This window comes from Notolepis coatsorum (genome assembly GCF_963971535.1).
Source record: "Notolepis coatsorum genome assembly, chromosome: 17".
Classification (NCBI taxonomy): domain Eukaryota; kingdom Metazoa; phylum Chordata; class Actinopteri; order Aulopiformes; family Paralepididae; genus Notolepis; species Notolepis coatsorum.
In genome coordinates, this window is record NC_140181.1 from 106,650,730 (window position 1) to 106,674,548 (window position 23,819).

The window sequence follows — 23,819 nt, forward strand, 5'->3', positions numbered from 1 at the left end:
TCAAACATAACCTCATTGGTCTCTCGACATTGTCATTATTAACCTTTATGTGTGTTTTGTAATGTATCACCCACCTGAAACACAGGTTGCAGTTAGTCACGGACAAAAGGAGGCGCAGACATGATGTTACAGGTTCTGAATCCTCTCAGTTGTGAGAATCAGTTCGCCTCGTGCGGCCGTAGGCAGCAGAGTACGGTCTCCTATAAGGCGAAGTTACTGAACACAAGTCCTATACTGCCACCTATTGACCAAATTATATTAATGTTGTCCATTAAGTATGATATGACTGTTCTACCTTATTTCTAATGGAGGTGATACTGTACAAGTATGTTCACAACGTTTTGACCCATTATCTAATGATATTAACATGATACCACTTCTAGTGGGCATCACATCAGGCAGGGGTGGAGCTTCCTATAGGCGACATAGGAATATAGTGTGATAGTAAAGGGTTAACCTGCTGTAGTGTGGCAGTGAAAGGGTTAAGCTGCTGTTGTGTGGCAGTGAAAGGGTTAACCTTCAGTGTATTGTCGCAGTGAAAGTGTTAACCGTTTGGTAGTGCGGCACAGCGGCAGTGAAAGGGTTAAGCAGCGCCAGTAGCAGGTAGACTAAGCAGCACCAGTAGCAGCACCAGCAGAGTAAAAAGAGAAAATAAAAAGGAAGTCAGCTTGGCAGTTTAAATAGACCACCTTATTATAGCTTAGACATCACCTGATTCAGTGTAGCACCGGTGGGGTTGATCTTTGCAGAATCACCTGATTCCTGTGACCCCAGGACAGTTCAGTTCAACATGCAGCACTCGTGCCTCAAGTGTGAGACATGGAAACGTGAAGTGGGATATGGAAACGTGAAGTGAGATCAGCTGTGATCACTGGTTCAGTAGACGACGCAGCAGCACCCTTCTGTGCAGCACATCGTTGAGCTTGAGCAGTGCCTTGCTCTCCCACAGAACCCTCTGGGGGTATTATGGCTTTTGGGGGAAGTACAACCTCCAGCCACACAGACAAAATGTGCTGAATCATTATTACTGAGAAGCCATTCCTAAAGGTTCACTGTGCAGTTTTCAGCGGAGGGGGATTTGTTCACATTTTGCATATATACACTGCAATTAGTGTACAAAACATATTTACTATACAATTAGAATGATTGTATCTTATGTAGTGCTGTCAATAGATTAAAATGTTTTACTAATTAATCGCACAATTTTCTTATTTATCAATAAATTAATCGTGATTAATCGCATTTTTCTACTTAAGACCGAAGCTTGTAACAGATATTTACTTGAGTAAAATCATGGAATTAATGTAGAATCAACACAAAGAAAGTATATTTAGATTCAAAGACTATTTTAATAGCTTTCTTTGATCTTTGAATACAGTTTCTCTCCTGTGAAATACAAATGTTCAACAAAACCATCAACATAGGGCAGCTGGGTGGCGTAGCGGAGATTGCGCTCGTCACCAATGCAAGAGACTCCGGTCTCGACTCCCAGAGTCAGCGTTGCCTGCGGCTTGGGCCGGCCGTCATACTATCTCAATTGGCAGAGGTAGCGGGTGGAAAGTCGATGGGTGGGGATTGGACGTTGTGGACAGCGACTCCTACAGGTCGGTTGGGTGACGCCTGTACAGCAGAGACAGGAAGTATCGGGGGCAGCGTGAGCCTCCCACGCGTTACACCTCGCCACTGAGAGTCCGCGCTGTCTGGTGAAAAGATGCGACAGGCAGCCTCCTTGTGTACCGGAGGGGACACGTGATGCAAGGCTTCTATCCTCACTACAGCCGACCAGTGGGAGGCATAGTCTAGCAACGTTCAAGACAGGGGAGGGGAGAATTGAAGGGGAGAATTGGCGATACGAAATTGGGATGGGAGAAAAAATAGAAAAATAAGGAGAAAAAGTGGATAAAAAAAAATATATATATAAAAAGCCATCAACATTGACTCAGCTTTGACCCTTTTCCCGCCAATAACGTCGTACGACGGGTTTCAAGTTCATGCTAATTCTGCCAATAACGGCGTACGACGTGATTCTGATCATAATTTCATATTTTCGCCATGGTATTCATATTTCACTCACGGAGCCTTGTCAGATGCTGCGGGACTCAGCACAACTCTGCAACGCTTCAATACTGCCACCTGGTGGCTGATCGGCGAGTTGCCAAACCGGAAATGCCCGTTGCAGCTCGGTTCGTCCCCTAATTCCGTCCGGCCACTTGTTTATAGTTTATCGGGACTCAATACACACACCGTGGATATGGATCTTTGCCATAACTCAATAATCTACATGATTTGGGCGTGTATTAGTAATATACAAACCGGAAATGGATCGCCTAGATCCCCATCACATAACTGGGATCTGTTTTCTCCACTCTCATCGCCCAACGGTAGACTGACGTGAGTTTCAGCGTTTTTGTTTATCATTTTCGATACAAACTGCTCTGATCAATATATCACCCATACTACATGAAGCATCTAACGACTATCACGGAATTATAAACGACCCCCCCCCCCCCCCTCCGTTCACCCGCGCATGATCAGTCATAACCCTTAGGACCATGTACAGTTGAAATTTTTAATATAGCGTAGATCGGTATCAAACTGCATTTGATGATCTAATATATGCATTTGTGCCTATATCTCACGTTCTGGGAAATACTTCAGAAAACGATAAAAACATATTTATACTCTAGATGGTATTTTCGTAGAATGTGTGAATGAAAAAGTAAAACGTTCCTACATCCTGAACGATAGGTAATCGATGTTGAATGGGCCATAGTAATGTCAATTTAGCAATACAATTTAAAAAGTTATAGCCCTGCAAAGAAGGTGAACATCTCCATAGACTTACAATACTGGCAGAGATCAAACAGCGATGGATATAAGCGTGGCAGAAAATGGGTTAAAGACCTCTTTCTTATATCCACAGCGCTAACAAAAATAAAAACAACCCAGGCCTTGTAAACAACCACAGTAATGGAAACTTTTCAGACATATTTCTAGCTTCAAACAGTGTTCCAAAGGACTCATTTCTCATGTGACAATTAGTTTATTCAGTTATAAAAATATACCATTATCTTAAAGTTAAAGCCATGATCTAGCAGCAAAGCTGGATCGGGGTGTTGGTCCTGAGGTGGGGGGAGGGCCCAGGGGGTGGGGGGGGGGGGCGTGGGGGAGGAATTGTCTTTTGCGGTGTCTGTAATAATATAATTTTATAAATGTATAAATGTTTATATTCTGCATTTATTATAATTTGTATTATTTCTGATTGTCTTGTCGTTATTATTATTATTTAGTTATTATTGTTGAAGTACTGTCCTGTGGTGTCTTGTGTATTATTGTGTTACTGTATTGTGTTGTGCTTTGTTGTGTTGTGAAATGAAAAAAGGAAAATAATAATACAAATTTTGATAAAAAAAAAATATATATATATATAGGTCTACCATATAATTTCCCCCAAAAGAAATCTTTAAAATGTCTCTCCCAAAGCTAAATAGTGCAACTTTAACTCAGATATAGCCATACAGGGTCACCAGAGATACAGGTTGTTGTTTTATTCATATTGATATTTATATAATAGTGGAGGCGCACAGACTTGCTGCAGGCAAAATACACCAGGTGACCCCCTGGTCTAGACCTTACCACCAGGTGACACTCTGGTCTAGACCTTACCACCAGGTGACACTCTGGTCTAGACCTTACCACCAGGTGACACTCTGGTCTAGACCTTACCACCAGGTGACATTCTGGTCTAGACCTTACCACCAGGTGACACTCTGGTCTAGACCTTACCACGCCACGGTGACACTCTGGTCTAGACCTTACCACCAGGTGACCCTCTGGTCTAGACCTTACCACGCCACGGTGACACTCTGGTCTAGACCTTACCACGCCACGGTGACACTCTGGTCTAGACCTTACCACGCCACGGTGTGCCAACGTCAATCAATCACTGACACGCAGACAATATTAGCTGGTTTCTGCCATAAATACAATATCATTAAAATGTCAAAATAGGTACATAATGTAATGGCCTGGCCGCCTGGGCCAGAGAGAGAGAGAGAGAGAGAGAGAGAGAGAGAGAGAGAGAGCCACCTCTAACCCAAGTCTGCATTCCAGCCTTTATATCAATGTTGCAAATGTAGTTTATTGCAGCACTCGTTGCGTCCTGCAGATGAATGCAACTTGAAAACCTGCAGACGAATGCAACTTGAAAACCTGCAGACGAATGCAACTTGAAAACCTGCAGATGAATGCAACTTGAAGAAAACCTGCAGATGAATGCAACTTGAAAACCTGCAGATGAATGCAACTTGAAGAAAACCTGCAGATGAATGCAACTTGAAAACCTGCAGATGAATGCAACTTGAAGAAAACCTGCAGATGAATGCAACTTGAAAACCTGCAGACGAATGCAACTTGAAAACCTGCAGATGAATGCAACTTGAAGAAAACCTGCAGATGAATGCAACTTGAAAACCTGCAGATGAATGCAACTTGAAAACCTGCAGATGAATGCAACTTGAAAACCTGCAGATGAATAATGCAACTTGAAAACCTGCAGATGAATGCAACTTGAAAACCTGCAGATGAATAATGCAACTTGAAAACCTGCAGATGAATAATGCAACTTGAAAACCTGCAGATGAATGCAACTTGAAAACCTGCAGATGAATGCAACTTGAAAACCTGCAGATGAATGCAACTTGAAAACCTGCAGACGAATGCAACTTGAAAACCTGCAGATGAATGCAACTTGAAGACCTGCAGACGAATGCAACTTGAAAACCTGCAGATGAATGCAACTTGAAGACCTGCAGACGAATGCAACTTGAAAACCTGCAGACGAATGCAACTTGAAAACCTGCAGATGAATGCAACTTGAAGACCTGCAGACGAATGCAACTTGAAAACCTGCAGATGAATGCAACTTGAAGAAAACCTGCAGATGAATGCAACTTGAAAACCTGCAGATGAATGCAACTTGAAGAAAACCTGCAGATGAATGCAACTTGAAAACCTGCAGATGAATAATGCAACTTGAAAACCTGCAGATGAATGCAACTTGAAAACCTGCAGATGAATGCAACTTGAAAACCTGCAGATGAATGCAACTTGAAAACCTGCAGATGAATGCAACTTGAAAACCTGCAGATGAATGCAACTTGAAGAAAACCTGCAGATGAATGCAACTTGAAAACCTGCAGATGAATAATGCAACTTGAAAACCTGCAGATGAATGCAACTTGAAAACCTGCAGATGAATGCAACTTGAAAACCTGCAGATGAATGCAACTTGAAAACCTGCAGATGAATGCAACTTGAAACCCTGCAGATGAATGCAACTTGAAAACCTGCAGATGAATGCAACTTGAAAACCCCGCCTCCTTGACGCGCAGCAGCGTCTGTTGACAGCGCGTCCCGGGAGCAGCATGGAGCTGCTGGACACACCACCACACAGCAGCGCCGCGAGGAGGAACAACAGGCATCAGCAGCACTCTGGACTTCACTGCTGTTGTGATCATTACTCCTTCGACATTCGGATGTATGCAGTTTTTTTTTTTTTGTACCCAAGTCGTTGTGAAGAATTAGGCGCTTAGTTCTTTTGCGCTGTGTTTCCGCTAAACGCGTGTATATCGCCGCCGGACAGGATACCGGGCACTGGAATACTTGGATCCTGACCCAGATCACCTGTGTGGTGGTCCCGACTCCTCCGGACCCATCAGCTGTTCTCCTGACAGCACGGTCCACACATGTGTGCCAAAACAATGGCGAGGCGCAAGAGGCACAGCGCGGCGGTGGGTTGTTATTGCGCGTAGAGCCGGGGCTGCTGCGACCAGCCGCTCTGCGGAGGATCGGAGAGCAACACTATTATTAAGAAACCCAGTCGGAGCGACATGGAGGAGGAAAGAAGCCCGACCGCCACCGAGAATAATCCCACCCGGGCCGCGGAGTACCTGAAGGAGCTGCACAACATCATCGAGACCCAGCAGGAGCTACTGGAGACCCAGCGGCTCCGGATCGGGGAGCTGGAGCAGCAAGTGTCCGACCTGTGCTCCGAGAACGCCCGTCTCCAGGAGCGGTACCAGCGGCACCTGGCGACCTGCTGCCCCCCCGGGCCCCCCCGGCCCGTCCCGCCGCAGCACCAGAACCAGAGCCTGGTCCCCCTGCTGGGAGCCATCAGGGAGAACACCACCCAGGAAAAGTAAGACACGTTTCACTAACGACGACCCACTGATATATAATGGATTATGGTGGAAGGTGTAAAGTATTATTGTTCAACCGAAAACAGAGAGACGTCTAACTTGGAGACTGCGTTGCAGACATTTCGGCAAAAGTGAAATGATTGCTAGTAAAACAGACTCTTCTTATTAATAACCACAACATCATGCCCGACGCCCCTGGAAGCAGTTAACTTTTTTCTCCTCATACTAACTCTGCATGTATTCCTCCCGGAAATGGTTTTGAATTGATTGATTGATTGATTGATTGATTGATTGATTGATTGATTGGTGGACAGAATGGTCAGTGTTTTACCATCAAATAACACAACGGTACAATGTGTCTACAAAACGGAGCTTTTATTTAGGACCATATTTGGAATCGACCATTGGGTTGATCATGGATTCTCTTATTAATAACAAGCACCTGACTTTACTGTGCGGATCACTCTCTCCCCCCTGCAGGGATGCACACATATATATATTTTCCCCCCCCTGACTAAATATTTGCGATATGCCTTTTCCAGTCCATTGACAATCTATAGGTGCTGTGTTTTCATTCCGCCTGTGTGTCCCGTGTGACAGCAGCACATCGTGTCATCCATGTAACTAAGTCACAGCTGCCCGTTATTATGTCATCTAATCTCCCGTCCTATTCGACCACCATCACGTTCAAAAATAGATGCGTGTGGCTTTAGCCTGGATTGAGCAATTCCGCCTCCAATCCAAGAAAACACACTATTGCCTGGTCATAGTCCAGTGCCCCAGAATGTGTGTGCTGTGCTGCTGTGCGAGTGAGTAGCCCGCACTCTCAAATGTAATGAGTTGGAGTGGGTCCATGGTCGCTGCTTTCTGCTGTGTCATCATCTCCCTCCCGCCTGTCTTTTGTTTTTCATTAGTTAGAGGCTGAGCATGCAGCCCAGAGAGAGAGAGAGAGAGAGAGAGAGCGCCTGTCGGTTGTCATTTCGCCTTCCATCGGTAACCGTCATACATGTAGTAGAGACTGAGGTCTGACTGGTGCTGGCTGGCCCACCCACCACAGTGGACTATAGTCCTGCTGCGAGAGTGGACTTCATGTGTTACAGCGGCAGGCTCGTAAAAAAAAAAGCCAAGATATATGGAATGCAGTACAAGAAGCCCTGGGAGAGAGGAGCAGAGTCAGGAGGAGATCAATTATGCAATTACTTCAAAATGTTTCATTTTTATGTCTCCTGACTGAGCTGGTCCCCTCTGAAGGCAGCGGGTAGCGGTAGGGGTAATGGAACATTATATCAGCTGGAGGGGGGGGGCTTAAGACGGCCAGGGTTTGCCACCCCCCCCAACCTGTGTTGTGTTCAAAGTCCTCTTTCCGTCGGTGTTATCTAAGCGTTAACCTCAGCATGCAGTGAGTGAACCCGGGCCTCCCACACTGCTGGTGTGTGCAGGATCTTTAGTGACCGCGCGTGACCCTTAGTGACCGCACGTGACCCTTAGTGACCGCACGTGACCCTTAGTCTCTCAGGGAGATTAATGTCTCGGGGAACGAGTGGCAGCAGATCAATAAGGGGCGACTCGGGGACAGTCGAGGCCTAATGTCTCTGTGCTGTTGGGGACGAGCCAGACGCAGGACATCGGATCAGAATCTACCCTGCCGTTGACCTTTAGTGTGTTGCCTCTGTAAATCTCGGCGGAGGGGGGGGGCTCTCGTGCGACGTTGGTTGTTCTAATCTCTCATTCAGTTCTCTCCACCGTGGTCGTAGTGTATTATGAGCAGCTTCTCATTCTGGCTCTTTTCTTAGAGACCGGCTTCCCTCGGATGAGGCTGATGAAATAGGACAGCGGTTAGTGTTAGTCATGTAAAGTGGGTTGCATGGTTTCCGCGTACATTATAATCCTGAATGCCGTTCCAAGTGTGGTGGTTTAGAAATCTGAAGTACGCGAGTCTCTTTAAAAGCAAAGCAAGACTGTTTCTCTAGGATCCTCAAAGGCCATCTCAAAAGGGAGGGGAATGATTTACGTAGTGTGTGGACAGCTAATTAGAGAGAGAAGAAGAGAGAGAGGAGAAAGAGAGAGGGGAGAGAGAAAGAGAGAGAGAGGAGAGAGTAGAAAGAGAGGAGAAGGAGAGAGAGAAGAGAGAAAGAGAGAGAATGAGAGAGAAGAGAGAATGAGAGAGGAGAGAGAGTAGAAAGAGAGAGAGGAAAAGGAGAGAGAGAGATTCTCAGTCCCCAATATCATTACATTCTCTCCCACAGTGCACAGCACTGGCACCAGGGGCTATGCTGCTATGCATGACAAATTGGGATCACTCACTCACTCACTCACTCACTCACTCATTCACGGTCTGGCAGGGACGGTTTGTCAGGACGCAGGTAGTTTTGTCTTCCAAAAACAGCCATACGGTGCAAAACTATGTGCATTGCACTCCCTGATTGCTTGAAACTTGAAGTGAACAAATCGAGCCTAAATCACAGCCGTCGTCTTGTCTCTTATGTATCCGTTGTTCTCGCTACAAGTCAGTTTTTCCAAGCTAGCCCTCCGTTTCAACTCAAATGTCATTTGGACCACTTATCCCCAATGGCCTCTTATTATTTTTTTTTATCCACTTTTTCTCCTTTTTTTCTATTTTCTCTAGGGATGTCCGATATTATCGGCCAACCGATATTATCGGCCGATATCGGCAGTAAAATGTGATATCGGAAAATATCGGTATCTGTTTAAAAAAAAAAAAAAAAACAATAACAATATTTTTTATATATATATCCAGTGAAATTATTAGTTACCTGAAATTATTCAGTTTTTTGGGGGGGGAAACCCTGCATATATCAATATCGGAATATCGGTATCGGTAAAAAAAGCCAATATCGAGCATCCCTAATTTTCTCCCATCCCAACAGTGGAGGTTATTCAATGACAACACGTGAAGCACAAATTCACTCATAATTATTATTAATTTACATATATATATATATATTTTTTTATTATTATTTTTTTTATTAGAAATGTTTTCATCTGTAAAAAAAAATGCCAGTGAATTTTTTCTTCTTCAAAAATGGCCAAGTGACAGCTCTGAGCTCTCTGATCAGGCCTGCTCATCACATAACGGCAGCAATGGCGAGCTGTCAATCACTATAGTGCAACTTATAGTGCACGGGTTGATCTTAGTTGATTATTATCTAATCAAAATAGGCTATTTGAGTCATCTAAGCCCCGCCCGTGCATTTTTGCGCACGCCACTCGCAAACTGGGATTGAATGATTGACAGCCCTCAATGTTCTGACACTCAAATCAGAGAAGAGCTCCGTGACTGTGATGATGTCATCAAGTTCTCCGGCTGTTTGATTGATTGATTGATTGAAAATTGTATTAGATTGCAGAATGGGTACAATACAGTACAGCTGTAACAACACAGTAGGCTAGGGCTGTCCCCGACTAAGGATTTGGATGGTCGACTAGGATTGGCCAAAATTTGCCGTTAGTCGACTATTGGTCGACTTAAAAAAAAGTAAAAAAAAAGAAGTATAATAATATATATATATATATTTTACATTTTTTATCATTCCATTTGGGCTGTGGGGGGTGCTTAATGTCTGAAGGAGTCGACTGAAGGCTTCTTGTCCTCTGCAAAAGCATGCAATTGGTCCACTGATGGATACATCTTGATATTTGTCTAGTCTAGTGTGTTCATTAGATGGGTGAAATCCTCTTTCAGTGCCTCTGTGCCTGTTTTCTTAGGCAGTTAGCCTCTGGTCTGCGTGCCATTAGCGTTAGCCACGCTTCTAGGCCTCTTTTCTTTTGGAAAGAATGATAAAAAAAAAATATATATATATATAATTAAAAACATTTTTACATTAAAAAGAAAATTATATTCGACTAAGAGGTTGGCCAGTCGACTACGGCTCCTTTCGACCGATTAGTCGACTAATCGATTAATAGGGGTCAGCCCTACAGTAGGCTAAATTAAACTTTGCGCCAACATTAGGACCGCAGCGTGACTGTGATGATGTCATCACCAGTGATCTCCAGTAATCGGAGATAGTATAAGGAGTTTGGGGGAGGATTCGCGAAACATGTGTTTATCTGTGGCCAGGGAGAACCGGGAGTTGCATTGAAACCTACCAAGATAGACCCCCACGACCAAGGTTATCGGACTACCAGGTCAGACGGGCCGACTTAGTCTTGCTCTGAGTGGGCTGGCTGGGGAAGACGAATGGAGACCTTTTTCATCAGAAAATATCGAAGGATGGATTTAATTTACAAGTGATCAGATGGGAGGGAGCCTATTTACGAGGGACACTATTTCCTGTAACGTCGTCAATGGTGAGTGATTTTTTTTTTTTTTTAAATATTTAGTAGCTGTGTGGGTCTGTGTTGATTATGAATTAATTGGCTGTATTTTACTGCATGCGTTCACTGCGTTGGTATGCTTTCTGCCTTTCTGTGGGTAACGAGCGATTTATCTTGGTCCGCTGTGGCCTGGCCTGTGTGTGTGTGTGTGTGTGTGTGTGTGTGTGTGTGTGTGTGTGTGTGTGTGTGTGTGTGTGTGTGTGTGTGTGTGTGTGTGTGTGTGTGTGTGTGTGTGTGTGTGTGTGTGTGTGTGTGTGTGTGTGTGTGTGTGTGTGTGTGTGTGTGTGTGTGTGTGTGTGTGTGTGTGTGTGTGTGTGTGTGTGTGTGTGTGTGTGTGTGTGTGTGTGTGTGTGTGTGTGTGTGTGTGTGTGTGTGTGTGTGTGTGTGTGTGTGTGTGTGTGTGTGTGTGTGTGTGTGTGTGTGTGTGTGTGTGTGTGTGTGTGTGTGTGTGTGTGTGTGTGTGTGTGTGTGTGTGTGTGTGTGTGTGTGTGTGTGTGTGTGTGTGTGTGTGTGTGTGTGTGTGTGTGTGTGTGTGTGTGTGTCGTTCAGTTCTATATAGTGCTGAGTGATGTGCATCTGAGATTGATCTGGTGATGCGTTCTGTACAACATCTCTCCTCCTCTTCCTCTCTCTCCTCCCTCTCTCCTCCCCTCCTCCTCTCTCCTCCTCCTCCTCTCCTCCTCTCCTCTCCCCTCCTCCTCCTCCTCCTCCTCCTCTCTCGTGATGTTTGTAAGTGAGGTAGGGGTGGACGCTGGACGGTATAAACGGTATATGAAACGGTATGAATTTGCTCTACGGTATGGATTTTGACTATACCGTGTAACCGGTAGAGCAGCTCTAAAATAGCAATGACGTCATGTAACCACAGCGCGACTATTTCAATCGCATTTGCCCCTAAAAATAGATAGAATTAGTCATAGATAATAGATATGTGCAAACTGGAAAAAGTTATTTAGGAGGCTTCACACAGTGGGCGTGTCAACACGCAATTGTCATTTCATAATAAACACATATCACCGCGGCGCACAGCAAGTTTCAATTTCAGTTCCTGGCATTTTTAACCAGTGGAGAAAGGTACGATATCGTTTTTCTTATATGAATTATTCTACGTTAATAAAACATACCTGGTGATCAACTACAGTTTGCTGTAAACATTATGATATGTGTGTAGTGTTATGATAACGACGGCTGCAGCGGGAGGACGGCTGCAGCAGTGGATTTGCGAATAGCATGCAGCTGCAGAGCCGCAGAGCCAGGGGCGCTTTCAGGTCTGGTCACAGGCCCGCTCAACAGCGCCCCCCCACCCAACGGCTGAATTGCCAATGGCTGAATTGGAGTATTGCACAGTGCAATACTCCAATTCAGCCATTGGCAATTCAGCCGTTGGGTGGGGGGGGGGGGGCGCTGTTGAGCGGGCCTGTGACCAGACCTGAAAGCGCCCCTGGCTCTGCGGCTCTGCAGCTACATATGCTTCTAGCAAAATCCAGCATCCAGCCCCGCTGTTTGCAATGGGAGCAGCACGGAATCTCGACTCGGGACTTATTTTATTTGGAGTATAATGACTTTATATGCAAAAGTAGCCTAGTTTTAAGTTAAAATATTATAAATCTACATGCCTTGAGGATGTCATTCTTTATATAGCCTGCCTATCAGGCAAAAAAAATTATTCTAACGGAAACACTGATACCGTGATATATACCGTTACCGTCTATGCTTCAAATTATACCGTGATATAAATTTTAGACCATACCGTCCACCCCTAAAGTGAGGCGTGTGTGTCAAGAGTTACTCCAAGGTATTTATTACTAGTGCCTGTTGTCTTTAACTGTATTATTTAACATATAATATAATAATTTGTGCTTCACCAAAAAATTTGGTCAGCAGCCGCCACTGCATCCCAATTACCCGCTGTGCCAATTATCCCCTCCCCTGTCTTGAACATTGCTCGCATATGCCCCCCACTGGCCGGTTGTAGGGAGGATAGAAGCCTTGCATCACATGTCCCCTCCGATACACAAGGAGGCAGCCTGTCACATCTTTTCACCTGCCAGCGCGGACTCTCATTGGCAAGGTGTAACGTGTGGGAGGCTCACACTACCCCCGCCATTTCCTGTCTCTGCTGTGCAGGCGTCCCCCAACCGACCTGTAGGAGTCGCTGTCCACAACGTCCAGATTACCACCCATCGACTTCCACCCGCAAACTCTGCCAATTGAGTTAGTATGACGGCCGGGCTAAGCCGGAGGCAACGCCGACAGCCGGATTCGAACCCGGTGTCTCTTGCGTTGGTGACGAGCACAATGTCCGCTGCGCCACCCAGCCGCCCCTATTATTATTATTATTATTATTATTATTATTATTATTATTATTATTATTATTATTATTATTATTATTATTAATTTATTATTATTATTCAGCTTGAGATGCCATCAAATATCCGACTGACGGACGTCCTTCTCAGTCCACAGCCATGATCCATCGTGTCGGAGGTGGTTCAGCAGGGAAATGGCTTGCTTGTTCTTTCCAGCCAAGAACGCAGATAGGGGCGACAGTGGCTCGGGAGGTAGAGCAGTTGTCTGGCAATCTGGAGGTTCCTGGTTTTATTCCCGCTCCTCCCGGGCAGCGTGTCGATGTGTCCTTGAGCAAGACACTTAACCCCTAATTGCTCCCAATGAGCAGGTTGGCACCTTGCATGGTCGCCTCCGCCGTCGGTGTGTGAATGTGTGAGTGAATGGGTGAAGGTGAGGAACAAATTGTAAAGCGCTTTGGATAAAAGCTGCTATATAAAAAAGCAGCCATTTACCATTTAGTTTTCTGCCAGGTTCTCTGATGACAAGTGTTTGAATCAATGCGCACAGCAGCGGGTACAATATATAGCTTGGTTTGGATTTAATAGCTTGTGCCAACTACAGACTTATTTTTTTTATTTTTATTTTTTATTATCTTTTCCCCCCCTAATTTTTTCCGATTTTTCTCCCATCCTACTGTTAGTCGTTATGCCAATTCCCAACCCCCTTCCTGGTTGTTGCGCACTTTCCCCTACTGTTGGTCCGGGAGGCCGGAGACTGTCACATGCTTTCCTCCGACGCATGTGCAGCCAGCCTGGCAGTGCAGATTCTCAACGGGAGAGTGTAACGTGTGGAAGGTCACACTACCTCTCTCCAGATCCTACCCTCGCTGTGCAGGCGCCCCGACCGAACTGTAGGGGTCGCTGTCCACAACGCCCAGGACCCACCCTTCAGCTTTCCCACCCCTAACACTGCCAATTGTGTTAGTGTGAAGAACGACCAGCCAAGCTGATAGCAACGGCGAGAGCTGGATTCGAACCTAGCGTCTCGAGCGTTGATGGCGAGCGCCTTGCCCACTACACCACCTAGCCGCCCTACCAACTGCAGACTTGACATGAACCTGCTTACAGTAGGTTCGTGTCCAGCAGTAAGTGACTGATGTCATTATCGGTGAGTGAACCTCTCACAAATCATAGCAACGACGAGGCCACATAACGGGAGGAGGAGGCCATGGACATAATTAGAAAGTGACCTCGGCAGTAAGGAACCATGAAGGGACTCACCCCTGCTGTATATATCCATACTGTATATATCACAACAGCAAAACCACGTGATAGGAAATTACCTATGGATGATGCCAAAGAGAGAGCGGTGTGATGGAGGAGATGGAAGCGAGGAATGAAAGCGCCCCTATTGTTTTTATTTTCCAGCGAGCGGTTCAGTTCATCATATTGTTTGCTGCTGCTTGCTGTCTCGAGGTTGTCAGAGCGTCCCGCCCCCCCCCCCCCCCCCCCCCGCCGCCCACCTGCTCTCGTCTCCCAGAGAGAGAGAGAGAGCAGAGAATCAGAAGCATACTGATCATGGAACCTGCGACGTTGCCAAGTCAACAGATTTCTCTGTGGATTCTGCAGCGAAGGCCCCTCGGTGGTTAGGGCCGTCTGACGGACCCCCGGGCCCCACGACAGCTACACGCTATTGGAAATCATTCCAGTGACTACTGACCTTGCAGTGTTTCCCCTAGGATTTCTTTTCAGGGGTAGGCCCCCCCCCCCCCCCCCCCCCCCCCCCGAAACGACTAGTGTTGTTGCGGGGCGCACGTGTCGCAGATACGTCAACAGTGTCGTCGTCATGCGCAGTAAGTATTTACAACCAGTGTCGGAGCGAGTGCACTCGAGTTGTTCGGATATTCTGAGGGCTCAGAGTGCACACTGGACGCTCTGACCAGAGAGTCAGTTTATCAGAGCGGAGCAGTTTTTCCAAAGTGAATTTATGAACTCAACTTAACTATGAAATCCATTTTTTATCTTTTCCTGTTTTCGGATATGAATTTTCCACAAAAGAAAAGAAAATATTACAATTACGGGCCGCCCCTTCAAGGCAATGGTAGAGGAAACACTGCCTCGGTGTCGTTCCATGAACCCTTCCACCTAGATTAGTGTATTCAACCCCTCAGGACTTGGTTAAGCAGGAAGGAAGGGGCTGCTCAAGTTTCAAGTTTGTTTATTAGTTGTCACAGTAAAATACAGAATACTTTATCATGAAATGCTTTTTTCTGTATGAGCCCCTGGGAGTGTGCTAGATAAAAATAGATAAAAAGTATAAAATAGAAAAAGTCAAAAGTATGTAAAATAAAGTGTTCAGTCAATATACTATATACAATACACAATACAGAGTAAAAAGAGTAACAGTGAGGTACAATGCAGAAATGGGATGAGGTACAAACTTAGGGTAAGGTGCAATGAGGTATGAATTGTAGTGCAAATCTCTTTACTACTAAATATAAAGTGAGTGATAAGGTGAGTCAGTGTTTGTTTTAAAGTGAGTGTGTGGATGTGTGTGCAGTTTGTGTAGATGGTGGGTTGATGTTACAGAGAGTCATTGAGCATCCTGATGGCCTGGGCCCGGGAGTTCAAAACTTTTAATCCCCATCTGATCCGATCAGATTTTTAAATCTCATTTTTTTGTGATCCAGGATCAGATAACTAGGACAGATTTTGTCCCGGTATTTCAAAGCAATCCAGGCTAGGATCACCCTGATCCAGATTCAGACTTTTCAAGATTACTAGATCCTGAATATCAGTGCTTTAATTTTACCAATCTAGTGGATATGAAAAATAATACAAGGAAGACAAGAGACCACATTGCAGAGACATCTATAATGTCTAATTATATTGTAAAATATATAAAGGACATAAAATCATAATGGAATTGTAATTAAAAGAAAAATACTCCCACTAGGGTAACAACAAAAATTCAAAGGCAGCTGATCATCCAGGCGTGCTTTGAGGAGCTGAATTCTAAGTGAGGTTTCAGTTTGCTGAAGGTTATGACAGATGGACTTTTTTTTTGTTGGTATTTCTTCTTGAATCTAAATGACATTTGTGATTGACAATCTTTGTTGTGATACTTTTATGAGCATAAACATTTTTGTCATCAACATTTCAAGATTCAAGATTCAAGAGATTTATTCGTCACATACATACACAAGACATTTGGTTGAAAACAAAATAGGCCACCACAAATGTGACTAAAATAATTTTCTTTTGCCATGAAGGCAATTTATTTTTTAAGTGAACAAACTTTGCCATCTTATTTATATTGAAACATATTTTTAAATAAATTGTATAGTACATTTTGCTCTGGTAATCTACTGGAAATCCACCCCTCTGGTGGGATCAAGATAATCCAGTTTTTTGGGATCAAACTGATCCCAATCCTGTGTTGTCGGTTTGAACTACCCGTTTTGAAGATTTGATCCAGATTAAAGCTTGGATTTTATTTCCTGATCTGACCGGATATCAAAGTGATCCTAATCCTGTTTTTTCGTTTTCAACAACTACCCAAAATCCAAATCTGATCCAATCAGATAGGGATTAAAAGTTTTGAACTCCTGGGCCCTGGGGATAGAAGCTCCTTCTGAGTCTCTCTGTGCCGGCCATGAGACTCCAGTAGCACTTGCCTGACCGCAGCAGTTCAAAGAGGCAGTTGTTTGGGTGACTAGAGTCTTTGATTATTCTCTTAGGCCATGGTTACACTGGGGTAAAACGGCAACGTTCTATTTTCGAATGATTACGTTTGCATGTCCAAGTTAAAAAGAAACGCAGAATCCAGCTCTCGGCGTTGCCATCAGCTTGGCTGGTGGGAAAGCTGATGGGTGGGTCCTGGGCGTTGTGGACGGCGACCCCTACAGTTCGGTCGGGGCGCCTGCACAGCGAGGGTAGGATCTGGAGGGAGGTAGTGTGACCTTCCACACGTTACACTCTCCCGGTGAGAATCTGCGCTGCCAGGCTGGCTGCACATCATGCGTTGGAGGAAAGCATGTGACAGTCTCCGGCCTCCCGGACCAACAGTAGGGGGGAGTGCGCAACAACCAGGAAGGGGGTTGGGAATTGGCATAACGACTAAACAGTGGGATGGGAGAAAAATCGGAAAAAGGAGGGGGGAAAAGTGGCAAGGCGCTCGCCACTAATGCAGGAGATGCTGGGTTCGAGCCCAGCTCTCGGCATTGCTACCAGCTTGGCTGGTCGTTCATACTAACGCAATTGGCAGTGTTAGGGGTGGGAAGCTGGTGGGTGGGGATCGGACGTTGTGGACAGCGACTCCTACAGGTCGGTTGGTGCGCCTGCGCAGCAGAATCAGGAAGCAACGGGGGCGGCGTGACCCTCCCGTGCAGACCCTCGCCGCTGAGAGATCGCGCTGTATAGGTGAAAAAGATGCGACGGCTGCCTCCTCGTGTACCGGAGGGGACACGTGATGCAAGGCTTCGTCCACATTGCAGCCGGCTTGTGGGAGGCATGGCCTAACAGCGTTCGAGACAGGGGAGGGTAGAATTGGACAATACGAAATTGGGATGGGAGAAAAAAATGGGAGAAAAAGTAGATAAAAAAAACAATTGTTTGTATTGAGCCGTATTGTATTGTACCCATTCTGCAATCTGTTAAATAACGTTTACATCCATTTATTCTGCTAGCATTAACGTTACTACGCTGCTAGCCACAATGCTATACTGTTATAATGGCATATCCCAATCACGTTAGCGCGTAAGCTAACAAAATCTGCGATCTTTTTGTGAGACTAAACTCCACTCTTGGTGGTACATTTCTTTTTCTTTCTTTTTTTCAATTGTGTTGATGTTAAGTTTTGTTTCATCAACAAATCATCAACAAATGAGGCAGAACACAGTGAATGTATCCGTTTTAGTTTATTGCACTTTATTTCTTGCTGAAAAATAAATGCTATGTAGCTAAATGGCTCATGCGAGGTATAAAGATGGTGGCTTTCTGAGATTTTGAGCAGGATGTGGAGTGACTCGTTCAACCTTTCTGATTGGTTGAAAATGGCCTTCATGTTTGAACTACATCGCCACCTATTTGGCATTGTACTACATGTATATGTAGACGAGACAAAACGACGTCTAACTTAACTCTAACTTGCCTGCCAATACTCAGCGTTCTGAAAAGCGAAATGAAACTAAATGAAATGGCCCTAGTGTAACCGCAACCTTAGCCTTGGCCCTGCAACGCTTGTTGTAAATGTCCTGGAGAGTGGGAAGCCCACCTCCAATTGTGCGTTCGGCTGAACGGGCCACTCTCTGTAGTCTGCTGCGGTCTTGTGCGGTGCTATTCCCAAAGCTTTCACTGGGTCTTCTGCACGTCTAGTTAAACACAGGTAGAGCTCCAATTTCACTGTTCACACACTTTCCTAAGGACTATGAAAACAGTAAACAGACTAGGCCTGTAGCTCTCTGGCAGAATCAGAGACGGGTTCATCTTGAGTGTCTTCTTAGCAGCCTGCTCTGTCAGCTCTCTGGTCTGACAACATTCATGCTGACTAAACTTTCCATTGAGTCTGCTCTCTCTCACTGCCACACTACAGAAGGTTAACCCTTTACTATCACACTACAGACGGTTAACCCTTTACTATCACACTACAGACGGTTAACCCTTTACTATCACACTACAGACGGTTAACCCTTTACTATCACACTACAGACGGTTAACCCTTTACTATCACACTACAGACGGTTAACCCTTTACTATCACACTACAGACGGTTAACCCTAGGGATGTCCCGATCCGATCACGTGATCGGGATCGGCGCCGATCACGTGCTTTTCAGAGGATCGGGGATCGGGAAAAAATAATAATAAAAATCTGCAGTCAAAAAAAATAAAAAATTATTCAACAAACATGACCATGTCCACGTCTTAAACTCATATGGAGGCCTTAGTTTTGGTTTTAAATTACATATAATATATCATCATTAATGTATTTATTGTCACACAGAGCAGAATAATTGTCCACAACAAACACATTCCCTTTAATTTACACCGTTGCAACAAACACATTCCCTTTAATTTAGACCGGTGTTCTGCCACAACAACACGTCGCTCCCGAAACACGGTTAATATCCACTGACTTGAGCAGCTAGACTTAATGTCAGAGGTTTGGAACTAAGCATTTTAAAATAGAAAGTCAAGCCAGTTGCAATGTTTGCAAGGAGGACAGGCTGGAGGCGAAGTTTTCAGACTAACTTTTCACCTGGAGGATAACGTGACTGAGGATTATCGTCTGCGTTTCAGACCAGACCAGTCGAACACTGAATGTATACTAATGTGCAAACATATATTGAAACTTTTAATATTTCTCATATGAAGCAGAAGCACATTTCTCAGGGTGAATGTAATAACAAAAGCCTCCGCGCTCGCGCCCCGGACTATAGGCAACAGAGGGGCTTGTCTCGCTCTGCCAGTTTCTGACAAAAATGTGTCAAAATGTATTACTAATGTGAAAGATCGGATCGGAAACGATCGGATCGATAGATATTTAAAATCACATGATCGGGATCGGATCGGGAGCAAAAAAAGGCGATCGGGACATCCCTAGTTAACCCTTTACTATCACACTACAGACGGTTAACCCTTTACTATTACACTACAGACGGTTAACCCTTTACTATCACACTACAGACGGTTAACCCTTTACTATTACACTACAGACGGTTAACCCTTTACTATCACACTACAGACGGTTAACCCTTTACTATCGCACTACAGACGGTTAACCGTCTGTAGTGTGATAGTAAATGGTTAACCTTCCGTATTTGTCGCAGTGAAAGTAGTGAAACCATTTGGTAGTGCGGCAGTGAAGGGTTAAAGGGGCACTTCACTTAAAAAGAACAACGCTGATTTTATTTTTGCACATAATTTCACACACGTCCAAATGCTCTAAACAGTTTTGCACACATTCATTTAGTTTGACCGTTATTGAGAGTAAATTAGTGTCATCGGGGACATTGGATCCTTCCTGTGCTGTGTTAATTACAGCTTTATGAAAGGATACGGTAGGCAGTTCCTATAAGACAAGGTATTGCTACTTCTTTTTTTTACATAATTTCATAGAGCTGTAATTAACACTATGATCGCCGGGGACGAGTTTACACGTCATTCCTAGCCATGCTCATTCTGCCGAAGACGCCGCAACTCGTCTTTGATGTCAATATTTCAAAAATCTGTCATCGAAATCATATTTCCTTTCCGGAGCCCTGATATGTACTGGTGAGCTCCACTCAACTGTCTAACGGTTCGAGAGCGCCATCTGGTGGCCGATCGGCAGATCGGCCAAGAGGGAGGGGCGCGCCAAACAGGAAGTGCCCATCCATATGTGCTCCGGGCACTCGCGATCGGTAGCCGGACTCCATCTCAACACACTGGATGATCAATCGCTCGCCCTAACTCAATAAACAACGTTATTTGGACGTATATAGTATTATACAACCTGGAAATGGTTCATCAGGATCAACATCCCATAATCGAAAACGGTCTACTCCACGCTGATCGTCCAACGGCGCGAGGAACATACGGTAAGATTCAGCGTTATTTTCTAACTTATTCCATATAAACTGCTATGATGAACATATGACCCACTCTGGATGAATCATCTAACGCTGCCCACGGAATTATAAACGATCCCCCGCCCATCCGGTCATCATCAGATCATACGTAGATCATTCTAGAAGTACGTCCAGTTGAAATTTTTCATCTCGCGCCGATCGCTACCAAACTGTATTTCATCATCAATATAATGCATTTGGAGCTATAAATCACGTTCTGAAGAAAGCTGCAGAAAACGATAAAAACATACTTATACTTTAGACCATATTTTAGTATGAATATGTGAATGAAAAAGTTTAACGTTGCTACACCCTGAACAATACATATAGGACATTGAATGGGCCATAATAATGGCAATGTAGCAATAGAATTTAAAAGGTTATAGCCCTGCAAAGAAAGTTATAGCCCTGCAAAGAACTTCTCCATAGACAAATAGAGCTGGCGAGGGATGGTAAATTATGAATTTAACCCATGGCGATCAAAGTGTTAACACAACACAAGGATGTAATAATAATAATAATTCATTACATTTTATATAGCGCTTTTCTAGACACTCAAAGCGCTCCCCACAATGTAGGGTGGAAATTGCCTCCTTCACCACCACTCTAATGTCCCTGATGATACTAATGTACTCTCGATAACTGTCGAACTAAATTAATGTGTGCAAAACAGTTTTTTTGTGAAGTGCCCCTGTAATGGTGTGTGTTTAACAGGCTCCCAACCACTTCCGTTTCCCCATGACCACTTTTGAGTTAAGATAGATGGATAGATCATGTATTCATCCCCCTTGGAGAAATGCAGGTCTCCATTAGCTCTCATCAGTACAGTTGACAAATGTTAAAATAGACAGACATAAAATGGACACACAATAAAACAAGTTCAAATGTTAAGAGACTGTGCACTGTGTTAAAATCGCACACTATGGTACATTAAGTGACCGGTAATACAATTCATACAAACTCACTCGAGAAAAGACTCGAGGGCTAGATCCACAAAGGATGGATTGCACGGAGCAAGTTGCACCCTTACTTAAAATTCATTATGAAATGAAAATGGGGGACCCTGATGTAAACAAGACGAAAGTCTTTCTCTGGTCTGCATCCCCTTAACAATTGTGTGTATTGAGCCGTACTGTATTGTACCCATTCTGCAATCTGTTAATACAATTGATTGAAAATTTTAACAAAAAAATAATAATTAATAAATAAAAATTTAAACAAATATTTTATTTTTATTTATTTTTTGTTTCAAAATATCAGTCATTTCTGAAAATAAATTCCAAAACTAAAAAAAAAAAATGCGTTTTGAAAAATAGCTCCTTATTTGATTATCATAAAAAAGTGTTTTCTATACAGAGATATCGACATCGGTAAATATCGGTATCGGCCAGAACAGCAATATTAATATCGGTTATGGGTATCGGCCACAATTTTCACATCGGTGCATCACTAATGTCTGGTGCAGGATGCATTAGAGCCCGGTGCTTTAATCGGAGCGCTCTGACCTGAACTCATCCTCCAGGGCCCGGAGTGGAGAGAGAGCGGGATGGGGAACGGCGTCTGACTGCAAGCGCTTTCATTCCTTATCTCTGAGGCTCCATCTGCCAACCCGCATTTAGCATTCCAGCCTGGTCCCAGGGCCCAGATAGCCAACTGACTGTATTTTGGGACGCTGACCCGATCACTGTAGAGATAGCTTCGTCCGCAGACGACGAGAGGCTGATGTAATCACAAGTCTTCGTTTTCCTGGCTTAACCCGTTGTGGTGTGGTAGTGGAAGAGTTAACCGCCTGTGGTGTGGTAGTGAAAGTGTTAACCTTCTGTAGTGTGGTAGTGAAAGGTTAACCTTCTGTAGTGTGGTAGTGAAAGGGTTAACCTTCTGTAGTGTGGTAGTGAAAGGTTAACCTTCTGTAGTGTGGTAGTGAAAGGTTAACCTTCTGTAGTGTGGTAGTGAAAGAGTTAACCATGGGTTAACCTTCTGTAGTGTGGTAGTGAAAGGTTAACCTTCTGTAGTGTGGTAGTGAAGGAGTTAACCTTCTGTACTGTGATAGTGAAAGGTTAACCTTCTGTAGTGTGGTAGTGAAAGGGTTAACCTTCTGTAGTGTGGTAGTGAAAGGGTTAACCTTCTGTAGTGTGGTAGTGAAAGGTTAACCTTCTGTAGTGCGGTAGTGAAAGGGTTAACCTTCTGTAGTGTGGTAGTGAAAGGTTAACCTTCTGTAGTGTGGTAGTGAAAGGGTTAACCTTCTGTAGTGTGGTAGTGAAAGGTTAACCTTCTGTAGTGTGGTAGTGAAAGAGTTAACCTTCTGTAGTGTGGTAGTGAAAGCATGAATCCTTTGTAGTGTGGTAGTGAAAGGTTAACCTTCTGTAGTGTGGTAGTGAAAGAGTTAACCTTGGGTTAACCTTCTGTAGTGTGGTAGTGAAAGAGTTAACCTTGGGTTAACCTTCTGTAGTGTGGTAGTGAAAGAGAAGGAGTTAACCGTCTGTACTGTGATAGTGAAAGGTTAACCTTCTGTAGTGTGGTAGTGAAAGAGTTAACCTTCTGTAGTGTGGTAGTGAAAGAGTTAACCTTCTGTAGTGTGGTAGTGAAAGGTTAACCTTCTGTAGTGTGGTAGTGAAAGGGTTAACCGTATGTAGTGTGGTAGTGAAAGGGTTAACCGTATGTAGTGTGGTAGTGAAAAGTTAACCTTCTGTAGTGTGGTAGTGAAAGGGTTAGCCATCTGTAGTGAAAGAGTTAACCTTCTGTAGTGTGGTAGTGAAAGAGTTATGCTGCGTCCCCCTATCACTCTGCCCTACCCCTCTGTTTTGTAGGGTTGTCCCATTTCACTTTGGATCAAGGGGTAGTGACGTTTCAGCCCTCCAGATGCCCCTACAAACGGAGTGTGCCCAGATGCAGGCTCGATAACGAGGGGAGAGGTTATTTCCAAGAATGCACTGCAAACATTTCACAAATTTTCCAAAAAAGAAAATGGCGGAGAGCGGTACCAGTAATTTATACAAATGTAACATTGATTTCTCCGTAACAAATCATTAAAAAAATATACAGTCAACTGGAATATGTTAGTTGTTTACACATATGTTGGATTATGTAATAGGTTTGTCATAACAAACCAATATAAAATCGCTAATTTAACCTGTCCGAACCTGTCAGTACATCCATATGGTTTCTCTCTCCATCTCTCACTGCTATGCAGAGATGGAACACAAAAAAACACAAAAAAAACTTTGCGCGTTTAACTTTTTTTCTCTGATCGGCTGTGGGGGGAAAGTAGCGTGGAAGAAAGTTGGTGTGTGTGTGTGTGTCTTTCCATTGGTTAACATTATTTAGGCGAACGAGAAAAGGATGGACATTTTCAGCCTATTGTAATGACCCTACTGTGTTACAAAC